This window comes from Neodiprion virginianus, chromosome 3 (genome assembly GCF_021901495.1).
Source record: "Neodiprion virginianus isolate iyNeoVirg1 chromosome 3, iyNeoVirg1.1, whole genome shotgun sequence".
Taxonomy (NCBI): Eukaryota; Metazoa; Arthropoda; class Insecta; order Hymenoptera; family Diprionidae; genus Neodiprion; species Neodiprion virginianus.
The window spans coordinates 39,764,948-39,783,509 of NC_060879.1; the positions used below are offsets into that span (position 1 = coordinate 39,764,948).

The window sequence follows — 18,562 nt, forward strand, 5'->3', positions numbered from 1 at the left end:
GACGGTTGAAGGACTGACGTATTATTTGAAATAACCAGGAATTAATCGGTGTAACTGAAATCAATCGGCAATCAAGAATAAACTACGCGGCAAGTCTTTGGAATCATGAAAATCGTTGCAAGTCTCGTGGCGAACGCGATACGGTATTATTTCACTGAAATTCCATCGACTTCTGTCTTATCGCGTGCTTTTGTTGACCTCCAGTTGATACCAAGTGATGTTCATTGATATTCAATGATTTTCTAACATTTTAGGTAATCATCAGCGATGTGTTGAAATTTCTTGTAACACCGTGCAATCCAAAAATTGTCTATAATGTTTAAAAATCATAGGAAACAACGAAAGTCATAGGAATCATTGAAATCTGAATCATTTCGCTGAAATTACGCCGGCCTCTGTCGCATCGCGTGCTTTCGTCGATATCCGGTTCATACCGAGTGGTTTCCATCGGTTTTCCTGATTTCCCAGCGTTCCGGGTGACTATCAGTGAACCGTGGTGATCTTACGTGACTCTAAGCTGTCGGGAAACTACCAAAAATTGCCAATAACGCTCGAAAAATACCGGAAATCATGAAAAATCTCGGCAATCATTGAACACCGCCACGAATCTCATTGCAACGTCGAAGAAATCGCAGTAAACGGGGAAACGGTGTCGTTTCACTGAAATTCCACCGACTCCTGCCTCACCCCGTGCTTTCATCGATTCCCATTGATTTCCCATGATTTCCCAGCGTCGTATGTGACCATCGGTGATCCGTCGTGATTTTCCGTGTCTCCGGTCTATCGGAAAACGATCAAAGATCGCCTGCAACACCCGAGAATCGTCGGAAATCGTCAAAAAAATCCCCCGAAAATGTAGAAATCGTTGAAAGTCAGCGGAAATGATTGTCAAGAAAATTCGAATCATCGATCAGATCTCCGGGAAAAATTCGCCCTCGAGAAGTCCTGAGACAGGAGAGGCTCATATGTTCAGGCGTCGGCGAGTGTTCCCCGGCTTCTGCGCCAGTGGCATCCGGTGTCTCTCGATTGGTCGATTCGAAAGCGGCATCGCGTTCATAGGCTGACGCGCAGAAGTACGTTCGATAGCCTGCCAGAGAGCCCAGTACCCGGCAGGGCCTCGAAGAAGAGACTGCTTCGTCTCGACTTTGATAAACTACTGTGTACGTTCGTTCGTTCGTTCGTTCGTCCGTCACTCGTTGCACGTTCGCCCTCCCCGCCCCCCCCGGCCCGCCCCTGACCACTAATTTGCACACTTGCTCACAACACTTGCGCAAAACGAAGAAACACACAAACACAAACGCGTAATTGATAATTTTTCATTTCAATTATGCCAAGTTTTATCGTCGGTAGATCGATCTTACTACGATTCAGGATCATCGCGACACAGTGCTGTTTGTGATTTTGTGTTTCGTGTTTTAGTGCCTTTTTATTTTGGATTTTTAACCACGCTGATAAGGACGACGACGCTGATTTGGGTGAGTCGATCACTTCGGTTTATTTACTTGTTCGTTCTCTGACTCGGTATTATTTAAGGATTTTATAGTGGATTTTTGTACGGAACGAGGAGAAATATCTACTTGTTGTTGAAGAAGATGGTATTTGTCTGGGTATAAAATTTTGTCAAACAATTCCTTTCGAATAAGAAAATTTTCAACAAACGGATATCTCTTTCGGTCACATATATATTTCTGAGAGTTAATCTTACCCCTCACGATTCCCGAGCTAATCGAGCTCTTACATTTTTTCCGTGTTTAGAAAAATTGGCTTATCCATTTCACTCGAGTGGATTAGAATTCTCATTCAAATAACAGACACTTTAAACGATCAACGGTCGACGTAATTCTTCAGGAATTTCTAGCACTTGGTCCTGACGCGGTGATTCCTGTTAAACAAAACCCATGAAAACTGAGACCGAATTCAAAATATTCAATTCGGATTTACCGCGCATGAATCAGAACATCGCGATGCGGACTGCGAGTCGACAGGCGCGTCTCAATGTCAGAGGAGGAAAAACTGGGGGCGCCTTATCGAGTATTTGCGAACGAGTGCACGAACCCCATAAATAAAAGAGAAAAAATTATCACCGGTCGATTTTTTTTTTTTTTTTTTCAACGTTTTATTTTATTCAGTTTTCTTCCTGTTTCGTGGTAAGTCACAACTCCGCCTTATCTGATTCTCGTAAGTTAACCCAACACGGTTTAACGCGACTTGAGCATGCCCGCGTCTATTTAAATTCGATAGCGACGTAATCGATGTTCGTGATACAAGTTTAATCGAAAAATATGGCAGCGAAACAATTACCGCGGCAAATATTGCAGCTGCGAATTTGAGAGAAAAAATTATATTTTCCAGATAGAAATAAAAGTATGGATCGCACGATTTCTGCGAGTCTTTTAAAAACTCGCACTGTATGCACTGAGAAAAATTTGATTTGTTACGGTAACTAGAAAAATTCAGTAAAACGGGTATGGTTAAAAAAAAACATGTTTGAATATTGTTGGAATTACGAAAAACGTGCTACGCCTAAACATTTTGCGCTATCGTCGATCATTTTTTGGTAATTGCAACGCAAAATAAGTTTCTGAGGTTTACTCCACTGTGTTAGTTGAACAACGCTTTAACGTCAATTTATTCTTGCACGAGCATTAAATTTTCGCAACAGTTGCAAGAAAATATAGCAACAGCGATCGTAATGAGAAAGAATAGTAACGGATACTAGACTTTCCGGTAACGGCTAGAAAACTAATTTTCATTTTCTACCTAGAACTGTATTTTTCGATTGTGGTAAAAAATGAAAATAGTTAAGGACCGAGCGGTAACCGGATCTAAAAATTTCTCTCAGGGTAATGTTGGTAATCGATAGCAACGGAGGGCAATTTTTATCACGAAAACGATCGCCGTAAGAAACTTGATGTTAATTTATTTGATTCGCTGACCGATTTTCGCGACAATTTAAAAACGATTTAGCCACTGATCGAAGAACGCGCCAATTCATGCAGAGGAGAGGCTTGATTCTACTTTTACGAGGGTAAATGGAAACAGGTAATGAGCCAACGATTCCAGGGCTACGGGTGTATATATATATATATATTTCATATATATATATATATAAATAAGGCGATCGATATGGTTACATGATAAGTGGTTGTACTAATTCCCCTTTCGCAAGGCACGATATCTCGACAACAACGTGCAGGAAACAAACAACCGCCAACCGTGCGTCAATAAAATAGTAAACTATCATGTCGCAGATTGGAATATAACACATTATTAGGTTATACAAATTTCCAAATCCCATATGAATTAAGTCACGGTGTTGCATGTTTTTACCGAATAACTCCTCGTCCCGTAATCGACGTGTCTGATGAACATGACAAATGCCAGAAGCCTGCGTGACGTAAGCGATGTACCGAAAATATCACTAAAGGATGGAAAGAACGAAATGACTGCGAAAAAAAAAAATAAATAAAATAGAATCCACAAAGATTGAATTGGATTTTTTTTATCATACAGGCTTTCTGACAGGTTCGTTATTCGAATAAAATTTATTCCTTTGAAACAATTGCGTCGAGAACAAAATCTTGTAGATCACCGGTGTTAAAGATCAGTGGTTGATAAGGAAATTGTTAGTATTTTGAAAGCAGAAACTCGAGCGTCATTATTTTATCCGTCGGATAAAATGAAAATCTAATTTATAAACAGCACTTTGAAGATCCTCTTTCGTCACCGTGACGATGACAAATGAGTTGCGGGGAGTAAATCCCATAAACAAACCAATCGGCGTAGGAATAAGGCTAATGGGATGCAGATCCGCGCTCAGCGATCCTCTTGATGACATTGCATTGGCGGCTGATAGAGGGTATTGACTTGACTTGGCAGTTAAAATCCAAGGTCTTGATCGGCAAAAAACAAAAAAAAAAGAAGAGTACCATTCGATTATTTGATCAAATTTTCAGACGAGAATCCGCTGCCACATACGATCTATGAATCTTTTCAATATCCAGAGTGTTCAAGTATGTTCGGGTTGACGTTTTTTCAACAGTGAAACCGACGAATAAATATTTACAGAAGTTCAGCTGAGTGTGTACGTAGCAAAAGGTACCTGATTCGCAAGCAGCGCGAGCTTGCAGTACCGTCTCCGAAAAGCTCTCTCGCTCTACGCTTTGGCAAGCATATTAAATACAGGCGACGAAGTTGCAGAATTTACCGTTCGTCAATGAGAAATAACACATTGTACCGGTGTACATCGATTTGTACTCGAGTTAAAAATCCGAGGAAAAAGTTGAAAACAAATTGAAATACCCAAATTGAAATTCATTAGCAGCAGCTAGTGATATTTTACCTACGTCTGCTGCATGTAGTGGCGACATATCATTACTTTCTCTCTCTCTCTCTCTCTCTCTCCACACTCAGAAACTTGTTTCCTCTCGTGCCTCTTCTTGAGTGAACCTTAAATTGGTGATTAGCGTCGTTTGAACAGATGCAATCCTCCTCCCTTGATAAGGTTGTGGTTAGGAAATTCCTCTCCTACGGTTGCATCGCCCCGGGGTGAAAATCCTGCGTTTGGTTCCGCCCAAGTTCCCACGACATGTGCATACGTGAGGAACAGTCATATCGTGAGAGGCTCTCACCCTACGTTGTCTTCTATTCGGAATGTAGCTCCGCTCTGAAATCGTTTTCCTCAATGTCTGTTATTCCCGTCTTCAGTTTCTAGTTAACCGCATTGATTGTCCTCCAAGCTGCTTACGTCGCAGTTACATGCCGAAGCAAAGTATCGAGACACGCGACGATTTCCTCAAAAATTACCCGGCTCCACGTGGTTGGCCGTCCCTTAAATCAATGTCTGTTTTATGCAATTTTTCACCCTCAAATGTTCAAGATCAGGGTTGATCAGTTGAGCACTGATTGCGAGCCGCGTTTTACTTTGGCTTACTGTTTCGAACGATCATCGAGAACCGGAAGAGCGAACAACTTACGGTCCCGAACTTCGAGCGAGTTTCCCTCGATCTGCATTTCTGATGGAACGTCAACAAAGTGCGATCGTGGTGGAAACAGACGTAGGTACAATTTCACCACCGTCGTCGAGTGAAATTCAATTACTCTCGAGTCTCTCTCTACGACCCTGATGCAACCAGCCCGCCCCCTTTGCGCATCTCTACGATCCTCGCAGCGGAGTTAACAATCCTCTGCATACGCGGATGCACCGAAGTCATGCATCTAGTAGATGTTACGTTACGTTACGCTAACCCAGAGCGAGTGGATCACCATGCGAAATTGAAACGTGTATGCACGTATTTGTATTCAAGCCGTACGTTGCAGGGATCTAAAGACCCTTGGAACGGTTTGAAAGGCTCTTCGCGTAGCAGCGGGACGCATCCAATCCCTTCTTGGATATCAGCTTATGGTGGTCGTTAACTCCTCGCCCTTGGAGGTTTCAACTCGTGGACCACACCTAAGGTTGATGGTTTGATGTTCTCACGCGTATCTCGCAGCAGTGAGGCATTTAAAGTAGAATGTTTTTCTTCTTAATCAGACACCGGATGCTACTTGTTGAAAAAGAATGTCACTGATCGATTGCACTTCTTCCGATTCGAGTCAATCATGGTCGAACTACCGTCCTGAAAAAATATCCTTCTGCCGCGCCATCGATCGGAATGACCTCGGGCGAAGAGCAACTATATAAGACTGGCGACAAAAGACCCGAGGAAGAAGAAGAAGGATAAGATAAAAAAAGCGAAATAAAAGAAAGAAGCAGAACGCGAAACAATCCCGAGCACTGCCAGAGAGGTCCAAGCGCCGTCAATTAGAACGTCTCTCCACAGAGCCTGTGCAGTCTTGGCACGAACTCGTGTTTAATGCTTCACCGAGCCGAGGCAGCTAATCCGCGAGTCAATTATTAGGGACGCTTGCGTTTTCCGTCGCTAATTACCAATCGCGATTCAGCCCCGTTTCCGGGGACCCGGCAATAATCATAGCGGACCAGGAAGACGTCTTCGCGACTCGCGAAGCGAAGGAGAATCTCGATCAAAGGGGACCGGACGGAAGAGGGCAGTCATTCGTGTACCAAAACTGCTTCGGCAGTCCGGAAGCAGCAGCGAGAACCACTTGGCGTATAACGGACAGCGGCCCGTCCGCTGTTAGCCGCATTGACTGTAACACAACAGTCGGAAAGCTGGCGGCAACTACGGGACCACATTTCGTCCATACATATTCATACGTCGGTGCAGCAGCAGAAGCAGCAGAAGCACCAGAGACGTGGACCAAAGCCGTGCGTGTTATCCCGGTGGTCTCGGCTCTTCCCCTTCGGCGATGATGCAGCTTGGGAGTCCGGTACGAGCCGGCAAGTTCCGGTACCTAATTCGGCGAACACTGAATACACCCATGCATATTCACCGCGTTTGTGGTTCGTCTGACTTCTGACTCGAGCCGTGGCGTTCGGCTTCCATCTTGGGTACCGTGAATCCACAGTCGACACTCGGTTCGACGGAGTTTTCCAAGACAGTTATCTGGAGGTTGGAAAGGAGAGGAGAGCCGATGGAGCTTCGAAGGTGTTGCAGGGATTGGTTGTGGAAGCGGTTTAGCTGGGCGTGTCTGGTTCATCTCCATACCCGACGCTGTACGTCAACGCGTCGCGTTCCGTGACCAGGGTCCGGACCTTCTTGGTTCCAGGAATCATTTCCAAAAGAACACTTCAGAGACTCCGGGTTCTCTACGTCGGGTTAGCATAAATTACCGAGCAAGCGAGGGATTCATTCACCGTTTCGACTCTCTCGTCTCTCGTTCCTGATAATAAGACGATGGAAAGAAGAAGCCTCGTGGCTTTGCTGCGCCGGTTCTCCACGCATCGAGTGTCCCGTCCAGGCACGCTGCACTCCTCGACTTCACTTATTAGGAGTGATTTCATTACCCGGCAACTCGGCGTACAATCGTGAACCGATTCTATCGCTCGCGGATGGAAACGCCCAGACAACCTATTCGAGTCAACTTCGAATGAGACGTTATCTCAAGTGGCATGAAAATTGATCTGATTTCACTCACCTCGGTCACCCGAGTCTACGCAGGTCACTTGCGGCAGTCAGGTTAGACTCTCCGTTGAGGTTCCCGAACCTTCAAACCTCCGACGGTGTCCCATAAAAGCACGTTTCCTGGCTCTGTAAAGAAAGGTTTTCAATTTTTATCGCACAGCGTTGTTTTGCGCGTGCAAATCGTAGTCAATAATCGTTTCCCACGTTGCGATCAGAAGATTCAGAAGACATTCGTCTGGCCTGCGCCACGTTACGATAGGAGTCATACACTGCACCAACATTTGAGTAGATTCTGAACTCGGTGTGTCCACATTTCGTCAGCTTACCGAACGCTAGGGAAATTGAGTCTAGAGGCTTCCTAGTGTTTACACGCGTTCATCTACGTACCGTTTTGTATTTGCACACCGTTAACTACGCACTTACATTTACCTAGCAAAATTTATACAACGTGAACACGGCGATCAGCCATTACAATACATCGTTGTTCGGTAACCGTCGACTCGCTGCTTTCCTTTTTATACCTTTTAACCTATAAGCTGATAATTTGAATAATTTTCACCTCCGTTAATGCCTTTAATATGTAATCTTTTTTTTTCTTTTCACTCTTCGTCTTATCACGTTCGACATATTGGGCTTATGAATTATACCGCATACCGTGATAAATGTGTGAATAATAAATGAGGCTATTTTTTCGTCATCTTCGTTGATTCTCGTAATGTTCCCGACGACCTTTAACAGGTTACAGACGATTGTGCCCGACGAATGCTGTATAATGGATACAAGTAACTGCTCGCGTAGAGATACGGATGTGCATGGTATATTTTGTACTCACGCAATCGTTGACTTTCTAATTTTTGTTCGCACGCGAGACAAAACATTTTACGGCTTTGATGTACGGATCGAATGTCTGCGGCGCGTAGGTAGAAGATATTTGTACGCGCGGGTAGAAAGGACCGAAAGTATATTACAATATGTGCAGACGTTGATGCAATATCGACGAAACGGCGTACGGTATCCCTAGTCCGATATTTCCGCCGCGTTTTACCCGCGACAGAGTGAAACGGATTGATCATTTTTGCTGGTACCTTACCGCCTAGTTTGCATCGTGTTGAATTACCTTCCGTGTAAAATGATCGTGCGGATGGATCCGTCGGCGGATAGAAAGAAAAGAGAGAAAACTCGTGCAAAAATTCACCTGCAATCACCCGCATCGCGTCGTGTGTCTGATGCGAAAACAAGAAGAGCGATCAAAGAGCTTTTGAGGTTCTGGAAATCCAGAGGTGAAAAATTTAATCAGAGAGTAATTCGCCGCCCAGCATGGTCAATGAAAAAGGAAAAAAATGAAAACACCACTCGGAGTGGTAAAAAGAGAAACGCTGTTTTTCTCCCGTTGAAGGATGAACATTCGGGCAACGTCCTCGCCGTGAAGGGAGATCCACTTTGCATGCGTTTGTCGGTGATTCTCAAGTTTATAGCTAGCTCTGCATCCAGACTCCTGCAGTCGCATTGCAGTCACGTATCCCCGCTCCACGCTCTCTTGATTTTTGATTCGATGTAAAGGAATTCCTTAAAACTTTTAAAACTCTTATTCTGGGTGGGCTAAACTCCGTCCTGTGTCCCGTAGTACGAAGACTTTTGCTGCGTTTACCCAGACGATGAAATTGTCGGGTGATTTCTGAGGCTGAAAGCATCCTCTGAGTGACTTGAAATCAATCGGAAAAATTTCCCGCAATCCTGGTCTTTCAATTCCGAATCGAACGATCAAGCCCGTTTCCAAATTTCATTGTGTAAAACTTGAAACGTCGTGCACTGAGAGAAATTTTTAGTTCCGGTTACCGCTCGGTTCTTAACTATTCTCATTTTTCATCACAATGGAAAAATATAGTTCCAGGTACAAAATGAAAATTAGTTTTACAGCCGTTACCGGAAAGTCTGGTATCCGTTACGATTCTTTCTCGTTACGATCACTGTGACTAGATTTTTTTGTAACCTTTGCGAAAATTTAATGCTAGTGCATGAATAAATTGGCATTGAAGCCTTGTTTAATTAAAAAAGTAGAGTAAACCTCAGAAACTGATTTTGCGTTGCAATAACAAAAAAAGGATCGATGATAGCGCAAAATGTTTACGCGTACCTCGTTTTTCGCAATTCCAACAATATTCAAACAGTTTTTTTTAACGATACCTGTTTTACTGAATTCTTCTGGTTACTGTAACAAATGAAATTTTTCTCGGTATGTCGAAGTCGGGATTCAAATAACGTGACTTTTCGTTGACTTCGTCAGCTTTCTATTCGTTGATTGTATACAGAAGTATTTCCGCTTCAACATGACGATAAACAATGACTTACCGTTATTTCGGTTACGAATGAAAATTGTATATATAACGGCGAAACGAAACGCGGAGAATCGTTTCATTGCTGCATTGTCAGCTGAAAATCGTTTTCACGGTGGTTGAATCGCGGACGTACATATACGTCGTATTATACATGCACACTGTATTCCTGAGCATCGATCGTTTCACTGTTGGCGATAAATTTGCGACGACTAGACTGCGCCAATGAAAATATCGATACTCATTCTGCTCGCCTCCGCGAGTTTCCTGTTTTTATCAACTCCCGGCCTCTTGTTTTCGAGATACTGTCTTTCCTTTGAATCAAACTGCAAAATGTCGATTTGTACAAGGTGATTGAGAGTCTGGAAAAAAAGGATGTCGCTTAGTCGAGCTGACGATAAATTGCTCGCTTCGTTGAGTAAACAAGTGTTGATTAACGTTTGCGAAAAAATTCATTTTCTCTTCTCAATGATTCATTGTATCAGGTACAAAACACAGAGTTTAGTATTCTCGGCATTTTTTTTCGCGTCCATCAATCGCCCATCTTTTTTCCATAACCTGAACCAATTATTTCGTAAAATAAATATTCACGCGTTCTCTATAATTTGGTTACGTCTTCTAATAATGACAATCTAATTTCTCTGGGCAATTAAAGTTATAGCAAAGTAATATTACTTGTACAAGAAACGTTTCACGTCAACGAAAGCTCGGTGATGGACAAATGATTTTTCATTTCTCGTGCTTTGACTGGTATAAAAATTTCACCGGCGAATAAAGCTTTCGATAAATAAAGCTGTATAAATCGCCAACTTAACATGAATTGCAATTTTTCGATTTAATCGCGAATCCTTATTTTCTTGAAGCATGAAAAAATACCTCACGTCCCTACAAATTTAGGCAAATCAAATAATTTAATCGCGACGCGTTCATAAGTTTATAAGTTTCTTTTTTTTTTATCACAACGTGAGAAATATTGAGAAAATTTTTTGATTCTAACCTGCTACTTGCAGTGTAAAAAAAAAAAAGAAAAAAAAGGAACAACGTGAGGACGATACTTTTTCTACGGTTTCGGAAGCGTTACGTTTGGCCCCGAATGTCCCTTAAGTGGAGTATCAAATATTGATGATATGCTTTTGCACCAGGTTTGTAGCACGTGTGAATAAATAGAAAACGGTCAAGGTTCTGCGAAACTAGGACGCCTTTTATTGATCCTGTAACCCCGGCGTTTCTTGCAACGTCTGTACACGTATACAATTTTCGACCAACATACCCCTCAAGATGTGTTCCGTAGTTGAAATTTTTTCTACCCTCCTGTTTCACCTCTCATCAATACTTTGGTTTAGAATAGTTTGACAAATTTGTCAGATTTTTCTGAAGAATCGCGGTTTCGAGAAAAAAAAGCAACAATTTTTTCTTCAACATTTGAGGTGAATAAAAAATTCTTTGCATAATCCTTCCTACGCTGTTTATTTCCATTGAAATTTCAATTCAAACATTACTCATATTTCCGTGCTGGTCAGACTGGTTTTCAGTCAGTGTATCTAAAAATATATACCATCGGAGGATTGGGAAGCCTTTAAGCCGCGAGGCAAATTCTCTTCTACAGACCAACGGTAAGAAAAACACAAAGAAGGAAAAGTAAACCAGAAAAAAGAAAAGAGAACAGAGAAATTGCTTACATGGAAAGCAAGAGTGTAACTTGCAACACGGTATTTTTTGCACAATATTTCCACGGGATACGCGATACGGCAAAAGGTAGCCAAGCCAAGAAGAAGATCGGAGTCCGATGGCGATGCTGGTGTTCCGCCTTGTGTACAACACGAGATGAGAAGCAACGTGACAAGATGAAATGAACTGAAACGAAACGAAACGAAACGAAATGAAATGAAATGAAATGAAATGAAACGTGCGGAGAGAAGCCGCGGCAGAAAAGGAGGGAAAGAAGAGATGGAAGCTGCAGGTAACGGACGCGGAGAGGAAGGAGTCTGTTATTTGACGTAATGACCCTCTGGAATTCCAGTACGCGGGGCAGCTCTTCTTCCCTCCGTCGGCCAGGTTTTACCTGGAGTTGTTTTCCACGCCTCCCTAACGCCGCCTCTCTGCCCTTCTCGCTCTCCCTCTCCTTCTCTTTCACACACTCCTCGATCCTCTCGACTATCGACGTTTACCTTATGGCGGATGATGTGCGTCCGAAGGCTGTAGCCAGGAGTACGAGGCACACGGGGCTAGACGAGACCACGTGAATGTTTTTGTCAGAAGACCCGAGGACTGTGGGATTTTTCTTGAAATTATGGGAGGGGTTTGATCTGGGTTTTTTTTTTTTTTTTATTTTTTAATTGTGCAAGCCTTAGTGGACGTGCTTTTATTTTTTTTAATTGGTGGGGAGATATTTTATTTATTTATTTATTTATTTTTTTTTTTTTTGAGGAAAATTTGGTGCGCTCGGAAAAATTTCATTTGTTACATTAACTGGAAAAATTCAAAAATTTAATTGAAACCGCGAATTTTCGTAAACCACTGGAGCAGGATATATTTGTTGTTATCATCATGACAGTCGGATAGCCATTAATAACGAGCCGAGTTATTCAGCCCAACGTCATTCATGATAGTAATAATAACGATGCGGGCCCGCCAAATTAATAACTGACGTTCAATACTTGACCACGTACGATATTTATTACACGATATCTCGTGCATGGGGACAAAACTGCGTATCACCTGGATAAATGTTTATATAAAATGATGAAATTTCTCGAAGGGATGCGAAATTAGAATTGCTCCTACTTTTCACTCTCTCGGATTTTGTGAGTTTGAAAAATTATGTTATAAATATATAATGTTATAAATTATGTTATAATCACACATATCGCTCCTGAGATTCCGACGATTCGAGTAAACTGATCAACGATCGATTCTGGAATTTTTTCTGACGAGGGTTACAACTACCTATAAAATATAGTAAATCTATAAGAATTACTTCGACTCGATTCTGTTCAAAGAACCTAATTTCACTCGGTGAAATAATCTTGTAACGATCGAATTTACAGTATCCCCGGGACTTGTCAAAGGATGTTAATTCGCCCTCTTCCCGAGAGAAATAATTAAGGGTGAGACGTGATCTGGCGAGTGAAACGAAGGTTGAAAAGAAGGTTATCAGGATCGTAATGAGCGGTTAATTGAGGGAGAAACGAACCGGTGAACCGAACGACTTTCCCGAGGAATAATCGTCTACGTATATATACACGCGTACACATATATGTATCTATATAATGTACGTAATATATATTTATACGTGTCCTTACGTCGACGTCGGGCATGTAATACATAATACGAGCAACAACGAGCAAACTCTAATCGCGGTAAGTAACGAGGGGATGGATACTGCTATAACCGACCGCGGCGACGACGACTTCTTAAACAAGAAATCCATCCGAACTTTACGAGTTGCGGGCGAGTCGGTTACCGTGCAAAGTATAAACTCGCTTGTTAGGCACTCGGGCGTAAAACTTTCGACATTAGACCCCCAATGCCGAGAGAAAAAATCCCGCGTACGGACTTGATCAATTTTTTGCGCTTTAAACGAGGCAGATAATCCACACGAGAAAACAGTGTTTAGAATATATATGTATAACGGCTTATCTCGTGTACGAGAGAGAGTACAATTTGCGACGATTAATTAATCTTTCATCGTGCAGCTTTTTACGCTGACTAAAAATATCGTGAAATTTCGTCGGTGTATTTTTTCTTTTTTTTTTTTTTCACGCACATCGTTCTTTACCACGAAAATTTTCAAGTGATTGCAAAAGAGGGAGAAAATGGATAGAGGAAGACGAGCCTTCGGGAAGTTTGTCGATATGTTCCTGAAAACATCGCAGTTTGCGAAATACTTGCGAGTTCGCGTAGCCTAAATACGCGCGTAAAATCATCGATTGCCCGATGAATGTCTGCGTGAAATTCGTATCTCGATTATGAAATTTTGCCGAGCTTCATTCTGGCGCAAATACGTGTAGAATACCCGACAGGGGATTCTGATCAAAGCCGGTGACTAAACGCTGGAAAATGTCGATCAGCATTTGCGTCAAATGATGTGCGTATAATATAATGTACGCATTCAACGAGTTTGCAAATTGCAAACGTCAATTTCCTCAACGAAATATTAAAACACTGCTTCATATTTATGAATACATAGGCATATATAAATATATATGCATATGGGGCATTCCACGTCAATTCGATTAGGGTCCGATCCTAACCCTCTTGGATTTTGCTGCGATTTTTAATATTGTTGTTCCAACTTTGACAATAGCTACAATTTTTTTTTAGATCCTCAGAGCGCCCTTAAATGATGATATTTTGATAATTATTGCGACATATGTGTATATTCAAGGTACACGTGAAACCTATAACATCAATGGGAGATTTGCGTATGTTAATTGAAATGTTTCACGCGCCAATGGATTGCAGATAATTATTACCTGTCACTTCGCATTACGAACCTGATACTCGTCGTATTATACAGACATATAACAATCTCGGCTACACGTGTATTGTATATAATGTACTTTGTCGACGTATCAAACCAGAAATAGAATTTAAAAAAAAAAACATCTGGATTAATATAAAACTGTCACTCTTTCATCACATCTTTGAGAGTGAAACGCGTTTTACAGTTACTCTTATTCTAAAGGCCTCGTAATAGAAAGAAGGATAAAATTTTACCCAATTCATACAAAAATAATCGAAGCTAATCGCGACTCGTGAAATAACTTCGGAAGGAAGAATAGAAGAGACGATGCACGGATAGAAGGGAAATATAGAGATACGAAGATCTATTCACCCACAGTTTTAGCATATACGAGAAGGATTTGTCCGTTATCTACAGGCTCATAAATTGGATCCCATTATTTAAAGCGATGAGGAAATAATCGACGCTGCGCATAACGTTGTTCTGTATACGAAGCAGTGATTTGTCAGGTGTTTCGTTTCATGAAAATTTCTCCACGTTCGTCGGTTTTATTCTTTTCTTCGCTAGTTTCACTTTCACGGACATTTGTAGAGAAAAGGTACACGCCCGGTATGTAAAAAGGTACAAGAAAAGGAAAATATTGTACATTTTACATCACCTGCGGTGAATATATGGACAGCAGTTTTCTAGAGTTGAATCTACAGAAATTGTTGCAAGATTTACATATCCGGTAATAAGAGTTACAAAACAAGTTGTAAGAGTTACAATATTCTTAGGGAGATCTACCACAATTGGTGTAGATTTGACTCGAAAAAGATATAAAATCTACATTACATTTTCTTCAGCGTAGTTTTCACGATTTAGAAAACACCGTAGGTACGCTAGACGGTAACAAAAACAATCGTCTGTTGTTTTTTTTTCAACATTGATGTCGAAAATATTGTTCTGAATGACTAAAAAAACGACGATGTAGAAGTTTCAGCACTCAATATTAATATTCAACGGTGCATCATTGTGATTTTCTAGTACAAGGTCAAAATGTATTCAACGACTTTAAATAACTTTTGAAGGAGTGGCTTTATCATGAAATGATAAGAGATCTTTTTTGCAGAGCGTTCAGTTGGCTACAAAAATACGTCATGTTCCATATTATTACACTAATGCGTTGTCGGGTAATAAAATACGCAAGTTAAAAAAAAAAAAAATTTATCCTCACGTGACTTAAATTGGAAATAGAAAATCGCGACATTGCATTTCTGCATATTAATATTAAATGCTAAAACTTGGACAGTATCTTTTTTCCGTAATTTGGAAAAATATTTTTGGACCTTTTTTATATAGTCCAAGGTACGCGCATACCTTCCGGAAACTTGAGAACGTCTCCTCGACGCGCTTGGCTCGTCACTAATTCTTTCTCTCGTAATCGCCGCTATCTTAAATTTAACGACCTGCATAAGAGAGGACTGAAAGTATTCCCATTAAGCTGACGGGGTAGCGGCCGATTAAAGGAGCAATAATTGAACAATTGGATAGTTGAAAGGAGCCGCATATCGGCAGACAGAAGCAGCGAGTCGCGGCTAAGCAGTCGCTGGTTTTCCAAAAATCGCTTTTCAACTTCTATGAAAGTCCCCTCGACGTTAAATCGGCACGGAAAATACCTCGGAATAATTACGTCAAGCTCTCTTCGAGGATCCCCCGAAGCTCCGGCATCGATGCGGAATATTTCAACCTCCGAGAAAAAGAAAAGCTGCGGGGCTCGAGAATCGTGAACCGGAAGGGCGCTGGGCGCGTGTTATTTAACGGATGTTGACTCCGCCTCGATTCTGGGATGCAGTCGAGTGGGATCCGGCATCCGATCGAGTCGAATCCCCGATTAGCATACGAACAGAATTTTCTCACCGAAGAATCGAGAGACTCCGAAGATTTGAGGTTTTAGATACATATATATATAATATATACGTATATGTATACTGTATATATGTACGTGAAAGATGCGGGGGATCAGAGATCAGGATCCGTCGAACCGCTGCGGAAAAAGAATCGCGGAATATCTTCGGCGACGTGTGTTATGCGAACGATATTATTCAGATCTCCGCCATTTTCTTTTCTCGGCAATATTGCTTCACTGAGCGAAATTTTTATTTCCTTTACTATTTTAACTATTTTCAACTAACTTGACTATTTTCAGTTTTTACCACAATCGAAAAATATAGTTCTAGGTAGAAAATGAAAATTAGTTTTCAAGCTGTTACCGGAAAGTCTGGAAAGGAAATTTTTCTCAGTGTTCTCTGCCACAGCCTGCAAGGGTGCGAAGTGTATTTGCACTTATTGTTATTCAGCCGTAATTCTATACTAATAAACATATCGAATCTCGAATTAATTCACGTTTATAACTCCGTTGTAAAACTGCTGTTAAAACTGGATAAGAATAGACGGGGAAAAGAAAAACTGTATAAATGATAAACGAAGCTTGCAGACTGCACAGCTTCTGTACATGCAATTTCAATATTGCAATTATCATCACACCTGTTATATTTTTAAATTTTTGACAAATCAATAGCGGGTGAATAATTATTATTCGACTGATATAGAATCCCCGTTTTTAACATGTTACTGTATGCATATCGCGAGAGTCGAATATTACCGTGTCAAGGATTAGGCAGGAATGGAAATCCGCCGTATTACCGGGGGACTCTACGAGAAAATGCCGAAGGAACAACATTGACTCAATACCTCGTAGTCCTCATTTCAATTATTCCCGGACAATTTTACAAAGTACCCGTCAATTGAATCAACACAATCTAATCAAGTTCTCTTCAAACAAGTCAAAAGTTAAGAATTTTATAGAGTTTGTTAGTAACGAAAAGTCAAAAGCCTTCGACAACGATAAACAAAATCAAAGAAAAAGACTAGTTATAGACGCATTGGGGTAAAAAAGCATTTTACAGTGAACATTCTATTCATTAAAGGCGTATTCTAATCTTGTGATTGAATTAGTGAACAACCGAATGATTTCAATTGATTAATATTTACAGTTTTTTTTATACAATTGTACACCCCCGATTTATTTATTTGTCAAACGAACGAACGTGTTTTTGTTTTTCACGTGAACTTCGTCCGTGCAATTAAGCAGACTGATAATTTATAATAATTTTGTCAGATTTACACTCGATATTACTGAAATAAATCGATTCGTTAAATATACATAAATTGTTAAAACAAATCGTCACAATATAATATATTCAATATTGAATATACCTTTGTACATAATATCTGTATTTACATTCATTTCGACGTTGATAATTGCTAGCGCTTAATGCACTCGTCGCACTCATTACGCTTCGACAAGTTCCGTTCATTGAGGTATAATGTAGGTGAACCCCTACAGTGTTTTGGGGCAATTACTTTCATGCCTCCGTAATAACGGCTCTGTTTGTTCTCGTTCAATTTTTTATTTTTTATTTTTTTTTTGTTTTCTTTTCAACAAACACACGTAAATTTCTGTCAACCCACTCTCGTTTCAAACCTCTTTGATGCCATCATTTCCACGTTTATACCCTGTCGAATCGAATGATCGGAGCATGTGTATTATCGGCATTTGCGCGGCAGTGCGGCTGGCTGCAAGCATTTCGTTATTGCCTGTTGAAAATCGCCAGCGATTCGTTGAAAAAAGGAAAAAAGAAATGAAAAAATCGATAGATTTCTTTACACACGTTCGGGTTACCGCACACTTTGCAAGAAGTAAACAATTTTTATTTCTGTATAAAAATCGCGTGAAAACGAACCACAGCAATACGTTGGAAAGTTCCGAATGGACTAAATGCCGAAAATGCGTAAATGAGAAAATTAAAAGATCCGAAACATCGAAATTCCGAACGACCGAAGGTTTTCAGTTCTGTGAAATTTCACCAACTTTGATTTTTGTTTGTTTTGGATTTTTTTATATTTTTACCTTCGGAATCCTTGTCATTCTGATCTTCGGTTCTTCTGATTTTTCACACCCACTCGTTGAGTAAACTACTCTGTGTGAGTATATTTTAATTCTCGTAATTTTGCTCTATCGTAACTTGAACTTTCGAAATTTTGCATTTTAGAAGTTTGAGTCGTCGGGTTCCCGACCATTCGAAACTTTGTTGTTTCTTCAAACTTTGATTTCCTCACCCCAAGTTTCACCACCAAATAATTAAACTTCAACTCCGTCCCTAATACGAATTAGTCATATTCACCCACAGTAGAGATCCGGCATTAAAATTTACCTCCATGGGAAAATTGTGTAGAAAAATATAACGTACAGATTATGGTGATACGATCATCCGCACCTTGTGAAAGCGTCATTTTCTCAGCAATCTTGCAGAGCTGCGGCACGCTTCGGTGTTGTACTAAACACAATATGTAAAGCACACACAGGCATCGTCTATACATACATCTATACATATTATTGCCGCAGAAATGCGCCAGGAGACTCGGTGGCACAACAGGTATGATATAAAGAGCGGGGAATGCGATAAGCTCGGTCTATTACTATGTAGTTTCAGAGTTAAAACTTTTCCACAGCATCAAACAACCACCCGGGTTGCAGGTGAGCGAACGATGAGAAGAAACTGCGAGGCGTCACGTCGGTATTTCATCCTCGAGGAAGTTACTCTGTATACCTGCCCGTGATGCCTCGGAATTATTTCACCGAGTCTACGCTAACGCCGCCTTGAACCAACCCCTCGAAACTCTCGAATATTCTTCAG

The 18,562-nt window shown here is 41.0% G+C and overlaps 1 protein-coding gene across 19 annotated transcripts in view; it reads left to right on the top strand.

The window, feature by feature from the left end:
* The first annotated feature begins 1,111 nt into the window (after positions 1 to 1,111).
* Positions 1,112 to 18,562, top strand: part of LOC124300182 (protein turtle-like) — a 165,623-nt gene continuing 148,172 nt past the window's right edge. For all 19 annotated transcript variants that reach the window (XM_046753934.1, XM_046753939.1, XM_046753943.1 and 16 more), the window contains exon 1: positions 1,112 to 1,475. The gene's annotated coding sequence lies outside the window, so the exon portion shown is untranslated. The remainder of the gene's footprint in view (positions 1,476 to 18,562) is intronic.